This window comes from Populus euphratica, unplaced genomic scaffold (assembly GCF_000495115.2).
Source record: "Populus euphratica unplaced genomic scaffold, PopEup_1.0 scaffold18.1, whole genome shotgun sequence".
Classification (NCBI taxonomy): Eukaryota; Viridiplantae; Streptophyta; class Magnoliopsida; order Malpighiales; family Salicaceae; genus Populus; species Populus euphratica.
The window spans coordinates 1123928-1137268 of NW_011499881.1; the positions used below are offsets into that span (position 1 = coordinate 1123928).

At 27.7% G+C, this 13341-nt stretch overlaps 1 long non-coding RNA gene across 1 annotated transcript in view; it reads right to left on the reverse strand.

Moving 5' to 3' along the window:
• Positions 1 to 319: 319 nt before the first annotated feature.
• Positions 320 to 13341, reverse strand: part of LOC105129440 (uncharacterized) — a 14415-nt gene continuing 1393 nt past the window's right edge. Inside the window, exons 2-3 of the long non-coding RNA XR_843074.1 lie at positions 12651 to 12656; positions 320 to 396 (exon numbers count right to left, since the gene is read on the reverse strand). This is a non-coding gene — a long non-coding RNA (uncharacterized LOC105129440). The remainder of the gene's footprint in view (positions 397 to 12650; positions 12657 to 13341) is intronic.

A 13341-nucleotide genomic window follows, 5' to 3' on the forward strand; every position in this document is an offset into this window, starting at 1 on the left:
TATACTCGTATTATAATATTAATTTTATTCTTGATAATATTTTATCTAATTTTGTAGTTCTTATCAGATGAATTTTATGCGAATGGAATTGTAGATAGTCTTTTGTTGAAGTAATTTTTTTATATAAAGTTCGGTTTATTTCATGATATAATAGCAATAGTTAAATTCACAATATTTAAATTAAAAACCATCAATGTCAATATATATTTTTTAAAATTATTTTATAACCTCAATTTCAAAAGTATTGTTAACCAAACATATTAAAGCTACTTTTTCTTCAACCTTGGTTTTAACCAAATATTTATTTTTTCAAATCAACTTCAATTAAAAGTACTTTTTATAAAATATTTTTTTTCAAACCATGACCACAACAACTACTATAATACCAAATACACTCTTAGTAATCAAATATGTTGTTTCGTTATGTCACAGAAAGCATCATTTCATCTTCTTTTTTTTTTTGCAACGCATAATAGTAATTGAAAGTTATTTGTCACGGGTGGATTTTTTATTTTATTTTTTTATGGAAAAAGTACATGTTTATCTTTTTTTTCAATTCCAGTCTTTATATTTTTTTTGTTGTTTATTTTCATTCTTGGCTATTTTAGACAAGTTTTTAATTTAATCCTTAAATTATAATTTTTCGTGCATTATTTTTTGTTTTGCTGGATTTTTTTTATTTCTATTTTTTTCATGGATTTTTTGTTCTAATTATAATTTTTTTGTGAATAATTTTTTCTTAGTTTCATCATTCGATGTTTGATTTATTATGGGTTAAGCTTTATAATTTTTTTATTTGTCATGCTTCTGAGTTTTAAGAGTTGATTCAGTCATGGATCCTTTTTTTTCTCTTTTTTTTAGGATTTTGTATTTTTTTAAGATCAATTTTATAGTTATTTTTAATTTCTTTTCTATTACTTTGTCCCGACCTCATGGTTTGGGTAATGAGTTTTGCAAGTCTTTTTTAATATAGTTTTTTTAATGTTTTATATTTAATTATCTATTTTGAAATAATATTTTTGATATGTTCAAACTTGCATGGTATTTTTTTTTTATTCACTCAATTTTACATGTGTTGTTATTTTTGTTATCTTTTATTTATTTCAATAAACAGAATTAGTAAACACAAATAGGTATAATATTAAATATCTTAATTTATATATATATATATATCTTAATTATTCTAGTTTATATTTTAGTTATTATTAATAAATTATTTATTTATTTATATAAATGATCATTTATTTATTTAATTATATGTCTGAATAAATATTTTAATCCATATTTTGATTATTTCATGTAAAAATCATATCAAAATAGCTTGTATACACAATTATTTTATAAAATAAATTATAACCTTGACACGGGTCAAATAACTAATATGTGCATACACACACGTACATACATGTTTTGCAACACTTTTTTCTAGAGTATATGTTTTATTGTGATAGATTTTGCTTTTGAGAATATTTTTTAAATTATTCATAATTTAAAAAATATTAAATTGATACTATTTTGTATATATTTTTAATAAGTTTAATATATTAATATTAAAAATAAATTATAAAAAATATTATTTTCATAAATTTTTAAATAAAAAAATCATACACAACGCGATATGAAATGGATTCTTGAAATAGTCTTGGAATTTTGAATATCACATGTAAAATTCCTCAATCATCAAAACGCGATTGAATGAGCTACAATATTACCTGGATTTTTTTTAAAAATAAAATAAGATGATTTCTCCCAGCAAGTTAGTACGAATGTCTCCAACATCATCTCCAGACAGATGTTTTACAGGGACATTTGTCTTTACTTTTTAACACAAGACAATGACCTGGCCATCAAAGTTTTTTAGTTGAAATTCGTTAAGTTGTAATTCGTTTGAAATTTATATATAAGTGTGTTTAAAGTGATAGTTAAATTTAAATAAAAAATAATTTAATATATTTGATTGAAAAAATATTTTTTAAAATGAGATTATATATTTTATATAAATATTATAGATCTAACTGTTGTTATTATATCATGAAATAAATAATATTTTATATAAAATATTTTTTATTGTTCCATAAAATTATTTACAAATCTATCACATATAAAATACATTCGATAAGAACTATAGTTTTCTTGATTTTTTTAAGAGTATTTTGTTCCATAAAATTATTTACAAATCTATTACATATAAAATACATTCGATAAGGACTATAGTTTTCTTGATCTTTTTAAGAGTACTACAACACTAGGTAAAATATAATAAAAAAAAATTAAGACTATAATCAAATTCTACAAATGTTATGTCATTAAGTTATCTTCATTTAATATATGTAGTATCATTTAATAATATTAAACATGAATTTATTAAATAAAATAAAAATAAAAATATTTTTTATTTTATTAAATTAGTCCTATTCAAAATCAATCAGGCCAGCACATTAATCAAACAAGAAAAATTATGTATGCAGGTGAACCTCACCCCAGCCACAGTATCAAGCGGCCATAAACAAGAGAAGTCGATAAACATGGGATTTCTGGTCCGGGCTACAGAGAGCACTAAAAATGTCCCGACCGAGAAGGACAATACAGGTCAAACAACATGCTTGACGTTGGCAAAGATGTGGTGTGCTAGTTCATAGCGGAGGTAAGGCCAAAGAAGGGATCGTGGCCAATGGGAACCGCCACTGGTATGGAACACAAGCCCATGTGACCCCATTGGAGAGATGGCAAGGACATTGCATGTGCCTGCGATATGAATATTTATATGTTAGCACCGTGAATGTCATGCATTATGATTATTTTTTAAATTATTTTTTATTTAAAAATATATTAAAATGATATATTTTTTATTTTTTAAAATTATTTTTTTAATATAAATATCCGGTCAGCTTCCCAGCAAATACAGAAATTTGCCCGCCATCTTCTCTCCATGGAAACCATCGCAAATTTTATTATGGGTGGCAATTGGTGGTATGTGATGTATATTACAGGGATCTAAGATCTTTTAATACGAGAGAAGATCAAGCATATGATTGGACAAAATGGGGCTAACAAATTTTTATATCCGATCCCAACTGGTCTGACATTGTAACAATTGGTTGTTGGTTGGCACTCAATCATTACACCCATCCTTCTCTCTACTTAATTATTTTTGTTTGGATGCCTGACTGGGATCGTAGAGCTTAATGCTGATAATAATTTTTTACTTTAAACCATCTGGGATAATATATAATAAAAAAAGTACTGCTAAAGGAAGAACAAAACAAAAAAGAAAAAGAAAAAAGAAGTTAAGGTCATGGGAGGAATGATAATGATTACTACTCACCCATAGGATTTTTCTAAATTTATATCTAATTTATTATTCATCAACCAATAAATTTAAATATTTATAAATTATTCATATTTTAGATATCCTATGAATATGTATTATTTAATAAAAAATTAGTTAACATACTAATACTGGTACAAAACACATATATAAATAATATTTATATATGTGTTATTTGTGCTAAAAAATCTAAATATTCTACAAATATATTTTGGATTAAATTTAATTGGATTTTGAGCTGGAATTAATAATATTAATACTTTATTTATTGTACATCAAATCCAAAAAATATTTGTCTATTTAGATTAAATGAGATCGGCATTAATTATATTCAGATTAAATTTTCATCTTTCAAGTCATGCATGGGATATTTAGATTAAATGAGACTGGTATTAATTATATTAATTTGTGCTACAAATTAACAACGTCGGTCATTACTGCAGAAAGATACAACAAAAGAAAAAGAAAATACTAAAATTGCTCAGAAAATCACAGTAAGCTAGCAAAATGTTCTGCTTCTATGTTCGAAGAAACACAATATAAAACACATGGATATCATAAGCCACGATTAATAGAACAATCTCTTTCTATCTTCAATAGAATCTAATTTGATGTCAGTGGGCTCATCACGATTAATATAAATCTCTTTCTATTTTGATATATATTCTTAATATTAATATATCAAAATATTTTTAAAATATAAAAACAAACAATATCTTACAACCCAACGACTCATCTGGTCTGTGCTATCTATAGCCATATCTGAGTCCTTAATAGCGTGAAAAATTCAGAAAATGCAATTATATTCACGCTGCTTGCTGCTGCATTCATACGAGTTTCGTTTTATACCATTCTTTTTTCACCCGCGATTTAATCTCTCGATCTATTATTTCGCATGCAATTGCTATCTGTCTCGATAATGGCAAAGACACAAAAAAAAAAAATCTTTGATCAGTAGGGTCTATGCAGATGGCAGCAAACATAAATTTGATGGAAGCAAAAATATTTATGGTGTTAAGAGGAATTAAACACAATTTTAATCATACTTATTTCATAAAAGAAAAGGTACAAACTTTAACAAAATCTTGTATTCTGTGCAACGAAACATGTTTCAATCATAATTTGATGTTTCCTAGATGATCTCAGACCAGATCAAGAATCTCTGAAAGAACGGAGAGTCAATCAAGGAAGACATTGGCTTGGAGACTGAACCGAGGATTGGTTTATAAATTAGACAGTAGAGTCAATGTCTAAAAGCCCTACTTTAGACCACACAGTAAAACGCAAGCAGATGAAGTTACATTGAGTTTTTGTTTAGCAAAGAATTCCTGGATTTGAATGCCAATGTTTCTCAAGAAGTTTCTGCATGCAGAGGCGGAGCCAGAGTGAATTTACTGGGAGTCGATGTGAAAAACATGCAAGGGTATAAATAAAAACGAAGGGAAAGAGACGGGGCCAGAGTGTATTAAGTAAACCTTTCAATATCAATAGCTGCTTCTATAGGGCCAGATTCTAGGGCTCATAGAAGAAACAGTAACTACTCTTTCTCCAAATACCACGTTGATTACTTGATTCTGTATGTATATTCAGGAAGAAGCTAAGTGAAACTGGGCATGAGGCCCAATGACAAGTTAATATTAATAAATGTTCTCTTCGCAGGTTTTCAGCAAATGAAGCGTGTGAGGTCCAATTATATTTTTCTTCCAGGTAAATTGAAAGTATCCCGACAGCCTAAATTCATTTCAACAAGTTACAAGTAGGTTCTCATGTTGAGAAGGAACACAATTGTCTTAATCTTGGCTGATGTGTGGTTCCTGCCTGGCCTATGATTGATAATTTTTGATGAGTTGGATCATTTTTGCATGGTTGATAATTTTTTTTTATCTTTGAATTGTTTTAATATATTTATATCAAAATAAAATTTTAAAAATAAAAAAATATTATTTTAATATATTTTCAAATAAAAAACACTTTAAAATACAATATTTAACATACTTCAAAACAAAAATACATAAAATAGTTTTCATCATTGTGCTCAAACAGACCCTTGGATCCATAAGATAGGTTTCCCATCCATGTGTGTCTTTCCGTTTTAAAAACCAATAGGAGCATGGGCTGGGTTTTCATGTAGGATGACCTTATTGAATTGTTTCAAGCTTCCAATAATGCCCCAATCTTTTCCGGGGGTGTGTTGAATAATACGAATATTTTTTGAAAATATTTTTTATTTTAAAATAATAATAAAATTTAAAAACTTAGATTTAAAAAATTCAGAGATTTAGTTAATTGCATTAAAACTTAAAAAATGGAAAAGTAATTTACCAAAGCACCTCGTCTTATCTCATCTGACGAGGTCAGTCTCCCGTGGAGTTTCTAGTTTTTACGCGGGAAATAATAAAGAATATTGAATAAAAGTGAAATGACGTGGCACGAGAAGCCAGCGGAAGCCACTTCACTTCAGTCACTTCAAGTTGAAACAGAGTGCACTGCTAACCACAGCTTGCATGTGATCACCTGTCATGTCATTCATGTGTATCATGTAGCTCTTAATTACAAAAAAAGAAAAAAAAAAAGTTGAACAAATTTACAGTAAGCAGTTGAGAGTGTATTTATAGTTGTTTTTTAAAATATTTTTTATATTAAAATAATATTTTTTATTATTTAAAAATTATTTTTAAAATTATTATATTAAAATAATTAAAAATATATAAATATAATTTTAAAAATAATTTTTTTATTCTCAAAATAGCTTTAAAACTATTTTATTTTGTTTTTATCGTTTATTTGGTATTTTTTTAAAAACAACAATATACAAACTTTTTCAACTATTTATTTTATGAAAAAAATAAAAATGATAGATTAAAAAGTTTAAAAATTATATATATTAATAAATGAATAAATATTAATATTACTATTTGAATTATTTTGTAGATGCAATTCTTTTTCTAGCATAAAAAAAATATATAAATGTTATTGATTGATATTGAGTTTTTATAATTGAAAATCAAAAATTAATGTCCATATATAATAAAATAATATGAAGATTGTATATATTAATAAAAATATATAAATTTTCAAATTATTTTTTTAACATTATAGAAAAACAAGACAATGTTATAATTATTACAGTAAAAAATATTTTACTTTTAGTTTTGTATAATAATCTTTCAAAAAAATGTAAAAAAATTTATAAAATAACAAAAATAAGAACAAAAGGAATTGTATGAAAAGATAAGTGTAGACTAATAAATAATTCAAAAGTAAAAAATAAAAAATAATATTTTTTCAAAAAAATGTTAAAAAAGAAAAAGCTAAAAAAATATTACAAAAAAAACTAAAAATAAGAAAAAAACAGCGATAGGTAAAAAATCTTAAGAAAAATAATAAAATTGAAAACACAATATATAATAAAAATTTGAGCATTTATAGTTTTTCAATGTATTTTTTCACATTAAAGAATAGTAAATGTAAATCAAAAAATGTATACATGCATCAAATTAAATAAATAACAAACCATTTTGTAAATAAATTTATTGAAAAATTCATGAATGATAAAATAAAAATATAATTCAAAAATTTTAAAAATTAATATAAATTAAGATATTTAATATTACAAAACGGGTTATTTACATAATTGTATTTAGTAAATTTATCTATTAAAAATAATTTGTAATAAAAATCAATACACACAAAATTTATTGAATAAAATAAAAGAAAAAAAAGACTATACAATGTTATATATATTAAAAGTAGTACAAAAAAATATACTTTCTAAATCTATATAAAATATAAAAACACTGCATATATTAAATGCAATGTAAAAAAGCATACGTGCCAAATCTATATAAAATATATAAAAATATCATTGGTGAATTATACTAACTAAAAAAAATAAAACATTCAACATAATAAAATAATAATTGTTATTTAAAAAAAAACTAAATAAAACAAAAATAAAATCATAAAAAATGTATTAACTAAAACATATATCTAGAAATTATTTTATAAAAGACATAAAGAAAGCATTACTTTTTTGTTTTTTAATAAACGAGGCCAGATGCTGCTAGGTCTAAATAGCTAATTTATCTTTGCAACCACACAATTTTTTTAAATATTATTTATTATTTCAAATTATTTTTTTGTATTTTTATTTTATCATTTTAATGTGATGATTTTAAAATTGAATTTTATAAAATTAAAAAAATATTATTTTAATATATTTTCAAATAAAAATACTTTAAAAAATAACAACTATTAAAATATAAAACAATAACTTCTTATTAAATTAAATTCATTTAAAAATATATTAATTTTAAAAATAAAAAAATACTTTAAAACAACAACAAAATATAAAACAATAGTTTGTTGTTAGATTCAATTCATTCGAAAATATGGACATTAACTTATTGGGACGGGACCGAGTGGTTCACGAGCTGAACCTCTGCCACGTGGTTCCATTATATACGTTTAAGAAATTAGTCCTACTTGATGGACCCCGCAAGGGCGATCCACCAGCACCCCATTAGCCACTTTCAGCTCCAGTGGTTATGACAGAAAACTCTTTCAAGTTTTAACGTTAGTTTCTTCAAATCCTAAACAATAACAATATTTGTGGAGATCGGCTTTTTTTTCACATGCAAAAAAAAAAAAAAAACATACCAGTGGAGGGAGTATTAGTGCAATTTTTAAATGGACTTACATGAAAAGGGGTAAACTGTGTAAGGACTAGGGAATAAATAATGAAAATTATTTTTTGGCACCTAGCTAGTTCACGAGAAATTTTCCCATTTTAAAAAATTAAGAGTGGATTAGAAAAATTGAGAAAAAATCTTCGTTTATGAATCACAAGACTTAACGCGATAATTCAATGCAATGACTTGGCTGACCTGGGATTTGGTCTCCGCGGAGCAGTGGAAATTTTCTTACTCCGGCCACCCATTTCTAGACGCGTTGACAGGAAAAGTCCACAGGTGCTTGGTTAGTTATTTTAATCTCTGTTTACTTTTATGTTTTTTAAAAAAATTAATTTTTTTATTTTAAATTAATATTTTTTTATTTTTAAATTATTTTCATAAGTTGATATAAAAAATAATTTTTTAAAAATAAAAAATATTATTTTAATATATTTTTAAATAAAAAACAATTATAACCATACTTTTAAACATAACTAAAACAAAAACCCCGAGGGTAGACAAGAACCCTCGAAAGAGGTCGACCTAGATATCTTCTTCACCCCGAGGGCAAGGAGGCCACCGGCGCCCGATCCCTATATCGGACAAGGAGAGTATAAGGAGGGCTTGACCACATGTGAGAAGATTTTCAAAGCAAATTCTGCAAAAAATAAAAATATGAACATCTTTATTCCCTTTTAATTTCCAAAACGTATTTTATTATTGTTTTTGTTTACAAAAAGATTTGAACTCAAGATATCTTCCAGTTGAGCCACAGCTACTTGCCTCAGAAAATCTATATTTACATGGCTCCAAATTCCGTAAGAAGAAGCAAAAACCACGTACCAGAGCCCTTAAAAAATAAGCATCCACAAGAGTAACCATTGCACCACACACACACACAGTGATCATTGCAGCTCATATACTAGGGCACCAAGTCACCCATCTTTAATATAGGTCAACACAAAATGAATCCATTGGCAATAAAAAACACAACAATCCATGGTCTGTTTGGTTTGCTGCTATATTTTCCGTCACCCAACCATGATACAAGCATCGGTGCCAACAACAAAACAAGCCGCGGATCGCCTAGCTGAGTTTGGCTAGCTAGGTAGGTCAAATGTACGGTGAGTTAAAGTCAGTACGATGCATTATGCCAAATTGAGTTCGCTTGTTAACCACGAGACGGAGTTGGCTTGTTAAGGCTTTCAAGTTCAATACCAGCACATCGACTCAACTTCAAGTAGAGCTAGCCAACTGGTTGGCATGCATTGAATACATATATTTATAGGCAAAGGAACTCAGACTGGCATCAAAGTGAGAATATATATCCAAATTCTTCTTATTCCCCTAAACTATGAACAAAGCAATTTAGTGTCACAAAAATCGCGCAACTTCCAAAAAAAAAACAGAAAACCATATTCATTTCATGGGGTAATCTAGTCAAATTATTGTTCTTAACACAAAAGAGATAAAGTAGATGTTAATTCTTTTTTGTTAAGAGGTGAATAAGCAAGGCAAAAAACTGGTCAGGCCTCTATGCGTATATAATAAGCTTTTGAGGAGAAACTTAGATCTTTTTCCTTATTCAACAGCAATGAATACCTTTACAAACAAGTCTTTTTCCTTATTCAACAGCAATGAATAAGCTTTCAAACAAGATTAAATCTGGTATTTAAATGATTGTAAAACACACATTTCACATCGCTATAGCAAATTCAAAATCTTCTCACTTCAAAAAAACAAAGAAGATGAAGAAACATGTATATATTTTCATAACAAAGAGATCAATTTCTTGAGGCTGTAACTCGACCATGAAATACTTTTAAGATCATGGACTGAACCGAAGGAGGTCATGCTCATCTCAGACACCATAGTTTATCACATACCAGCCCTATAAAAATTGATATCTTAGCTTCCACTCTAATTAATCCGTGGTAGGTGCAAAGTGGTTACTATAATTTACATGTTACGCAATTACAGCAGCAATCTAGACCTCCATTTACCAGCAACCATTCTCCATATAAATTACTCCCTATTAAGCTACCCCCAAACACAATATAATCGAATAATTCTACTAAGCTAGATGTTTTAAGGCTAGGAAATCAATAAAATTAACACCGGACAAAATCAAGCCTTGCTAAATTCTAAAACAAACGCTGCTCTATCCCATCAAGAGGTTTGAAAAAGTGAGGGACATTTTTATGGAATTCTTGTCTAAATCCTTGAAGATTGCATATAACCTATATAATTTTACATAATAGCGATGGTGATCACAGTCTTTTGACTCGTCTAGTTCCCCGGATGCGTGCGTGCAAAGCCGAGAGAAATGCTGATCAAATCCATGGACATGGTCCAAACATGGAATTGTCAATTTATAATATATGGAGTTGATTAATGCCTAAAGTCATGACAATAAAAATAATTAAAAGATTATAATAGCACTAAAAAACCATTCATGTTTCATACATTTGCCTGTCAATCAACATTAAATGCAGCATTCTTTTTCAAAGATAGGTAATTTAACAATATTATAAGTGCATTAACTTCTTTTCACCTAAGATTATCAACATTTTTTCAATAATGCCTGTGTTTGGTTTTAGCATATCATAATATTCAATAATGCACCAAAAGATATATACAAGAAAGAAGGAAAGTCCTTTCGCGGTATGTTCTTTTCTGTAAGAATTGTGATTATTAAGATTGATTTAATAAAATATATAGCCTCATGTAATCATAGAGTACTATAAAACAGGCACAAGGTATAACTACCCATATCTTGTCAACAATTAATATGAGTTTTCATAGCATCTAAAGATATTTATTAAATCAAATTCTTATGCATCTTATCCTTGAACTTGTCCCTTGATCGGATTTCAGAACATCTTCAGGCAACCTAGCTAGTTGTAGGAACCCACATTAATATTTTTTTCTTAAGGTCAGGAGTATCTTCCGATCAATTTACGACTGAATTTTCTTTTTAGGGACCACAAGAACTCATATAATACATTTTTAAAAGAAACTTATTGTATGGTCTCAAAATTCTAACAAAAAAAAAAAGAAGCTATCATGGAGGTTATACATAAATATAATAGCAAGAAAATATAGATATTCTATTGAAATCTAGAGAGGTAGCTATGAATCTATTGAAAAATCGAAGGAATATATTTGAGAAATCTAGAGTGGATTTGTGCCAATTATGGGTTTTCTCTTCCTAGATCAAATTGTCACATCTAAATATAAAACCAATGCTTGGTGTTGGGTATTATATTTTCTGTTAAATAATATTTATAAATAAAAATAAAATAATATTTTTAGTTTAATTTATATGTATTTTTTTGTATTTAGGTTAACATTAAGCACTTATAATAAATAAATCATTGAAAATTCTAGCTTTTTTTTATTTAATCTTAATTATTTTAACATTTTCCACCTAGAGAAATTTTTAAAATTATTTTTTATTTAAAAATATATTAATTTTTTTTACATTAGCATATTAATTAAAATCATTTCAAAACACTAAAAAAAATATTAATATGATATCTTTTCAAATCAAACACATTTTTTAAACGAACTTAAATACAACTACACATACAAAAACAAATAACGTGAAGCAAAAATTAACCCCCCCACAAAACTATTATTAGAAAGATGAAAATTTTCTAGGAGCTAGTACAAAGGTGTAGACATCAAAGATCAAGGAAATAAGCTAAGACTTGGAAAATGGGGATGGGGAAATTAGAAGAGAACTGCGAAGAGGGCATGGAATCATAATAATGAGTCCACTCTACAAACTTAGAGATATTCAGTGTGACAGTTGATAAAACTTACACAGAACGTGTACTGTCATTTTAGAGAGAGAGAGAGAGAGAGAGTTTACGTGTGTGAGCTCCATGTATACATAATTCACCTCAAATACATTTTACAAGCTTGATCACTGTTTAATGAGATACCCATTTTGGGGAACACCCAGGATTGATATGACAGGATGGAGAAATGGGAGGATGATCTGTATGACAAATGAGACTATGGTAATACAATGCATAGTATTTTGAAAAAATATTTTTCAATTATAAAAGAATAAATTTTTTATTTTTGATATTTGAATATTAAAAAAATGTAAAAAATATTAATTAAATATTTCTCATGAAAAAACAACTTGAACATAAAAAATAAACACACGATAAGATTTCATCCACGCTATATAACACAAGAAACGAGAGGTTAATAGCTTTTATTTTTTTTACTCCTCATAGCTAGTTCCCACATGTATATGCTAATGTCCCTCTTCTACCTTTTATTAGCGATGTAAAATCTGGATGCAGAAACTCCATTTTAAGCTTAAATTACCACTCCTGACATCAAGTTTACAGGGTTTTCCTATATGATCTTCTTAACATATCCGTGCAAGTTTTGCAAACATGGCAAGGTGTGAGCAAAACCAATCACAGGAAGCAGGAGGAAAGGCAAACACAAACAGAGTCTATAGAATATAAGACCATTTATATGTAAAAATACGTATATTATGAAGGCACTGCTTGACAAGCTGACACAATTCCTTTTTAGTGCCAGAATGATTTGCCAACACGAGCATACATAAATATTACTTGACAAATCTGACACGAACCTTTTTTATTGTCTGAATGATTTGCCTATAACTCAGTATTATTATAAAACCCTAAATAAAAGAGAAAAGGAAAGAAAAAAAGTGGAGAAAAGATACATCACTTGATTTCAAATCAATTCCAGTAGTACTACTTGTCATAAAGCCTCTTCTATGAAAATTGGATGCCGAATCACAGGCATGTTTTACTAGCTACTACTAATGGATCTCACTAATAATAGCTAGGAACCAAAATCCTTATATCATCCAGCAATGCAATCTGACTACCTTAGCAATGGTTCCTTAAACCCAACATCCGATATTACACATGCGATGCAACAAATTAATTAACTACACAAAATGAAATACCCTTAGCTAGAAGGAAAATTAATTAATTATAGCAAACATACTTTAAGAGATCGTCATCAAGTTGTAATGAGTTATGTAATATACTCATTGATCTTTTTTCTTTTAAAATCCAAATTTCAAATAGCTAGATTACGACAGTAGCTTAGTTTTTTCTTACTGATAATTCTCACTTGCACTAGTAGTACTCTCTGGTGGTGCTTGTGGTGGCATCAGTGAAGCAGGATTCTGCTGCTGTGGTGGTCTCTTTCTCTTCTTCTTCTCGTAGCTAATCCCTCTAGCTTTAGACTGCGAGTCCCTAACTTCACGTAGATAAAGCCTAACAGCACGAGCCCCAAAAGGGTTGTTCTCAGGCTTGCCCCCGGGCGCTCCAA